Source organism: Lupinus angustifolius, chromosome LG05, assembly GCF_001865875.1.
Source record: "Lupinus angustifolius cultivar Tanjil chromosome LG05, LupAngTanjil_v1.0, whole genome shotgun sequence".
In the NCBI taxonomy this organism is placed as follows: Eukaryota; Viridiplantae; Streptophyta; class Magnoliopsida; order Fabales; family Fabaceae; genus Lupinus; species Lupinus angustifolius.
The window spans coordinates 5,480,620-5,482,429 of NC_032013.1; positions in this window are offsets into that span (position 1 = coordinate 5,480,620).

Genomic DNA, 1,810 nt, shown 5'->3' on the forward strand with positions numbered 1-1,810 from the left:
AAGTCTCTAACAAATAAGCTGTATTTGAAACATAGACTCTATGGCCTGAAGATGCAGGAAGGTACTGATTTGCAACAACATCTCAACAGTTTTAATCAAGTGATTAATGACTTGCAGAAACTTGATGTGAAGGTTGATGATGAGGACAAAGCAATAATATTACTGTGTTCTTTGCCAAATTCCTATGAACACTTGGTGACAACATTGACGTACGGGAAAGACTCAATCAAACTGGATGAGATCACATCTGCACTTCTGTCCCACACTCAAAGAAGACAGAATGTAGGTGAAGGGTCTCGGGGTGATGGTCTGTATGTGAAAGGGAGCCTAGTGCGTAGGAGGAGACAAGGCAGAGGAGTTCCTGCCAAAGGGAAAAGACCAACTTCCAGGGGTAGAACACTAGTAGAGTGCTATAAGTGCAAACAAACTGGGCATTATAAAAAGGATTGTCCCAATGAATGGAGTCCTAGCAAGCCGGTAGGGAAAGATGGGGTATCTACATCTGCAAATGTTGCACAGAAAGATGACTCTGGTTACAATAGTGAAGTTGATCTACTATCTGTATCATCAAATCACAATACAGATGAGTGGATACTTGACACTGGTTGTTCCCACCACATGACGCCTAACAGGGAATGGTTCACCACATACAGGGCAGGCAATTTTGGTTTCGTGTATCTCGGAAATAATAAAGCATGTGAAATTATTGGTATGGGAGAACTCAGAATTGTGATGGATGATGGTGTAGTGAAGACGTTATGTGAGGTTAGGCACATACCAGATTTGAAGAAGAATTTGGTTTCTTTGGGGACATTGCAGGCCAAAGGGTTTAGCTATAGAGCTGATGGGGACAGTGATATTCTTCGAGTATGCAAAGAAGACCATGGTGCTACAAAATTATGGCATATGCGTTTGGGACATATGAGTGTGCGTGGCATGACAGAACTATGTAAAAGAGGACTGTTGAGGGGAGTCAGCAAATGCAAGCTAGATTTGTGCAAGTATTGTGTACTTGGGAAACAAACACGAGTTAGTTTCAAGGCTGGCCAACACAGGACTCGAGGCATTCTAGATTATGTCCACACTGACGTATGGGGACCCACTCAGGAACCATCCCTAGGAGGTTCTAGGTATTTTGTTACTTTCGTTGATGACTTTTCTCGCAAGGTCTGGGTATATTTTCTGAAGCATAAGTCAGAAGTCTTTGCCAAGTTCAAGGTTTGGAAGGCAGAGGTAGAGAACCAGACTGGTAGGAAAATCAAATACATGAGGTCAGATAATGGCACAGAGTACAAAAACTCACAGTTTCAGAAATTATGTGAGGAACATGACACTTTTCAGTGAAGAAGACTCCTCAGCAGAATGGTGTTGTAGAGAGGATGAATAGAACTCTTATAGAGAGGGCCAGATGTATGAGACTAAATGCTGGACTTTCCAAAGGATTTTGGGCAGAGGCACTTAGAATGGCATGTTATGCCATCAATAGATCACCACGGGCTTCAGTGGATTGTAAAGTTGCAGAAGAAGTATGGACAGGTAACCTAGTTAATTATAATATGGTACGCATGTTTGGTTGTCCTGCTTATGTACATGTACCTAGTGATGAACGATCTAAACTTGATCCTAAGTCAAAGAGGTGTATCTTCATTGGATATACCAAAGGTGTGAAGGGGTTCAAGTTCTGGGATCCAGTTTCCAGAAAGGTGGTGTTGAGCAGAGATGCAGTGTTTGATGAAGATTTCATGATGAAACAGTTAGTTTTGACAGAAGTGCCTATGCCAAATGGAGAGACTTTGGGATCAAATGTGAT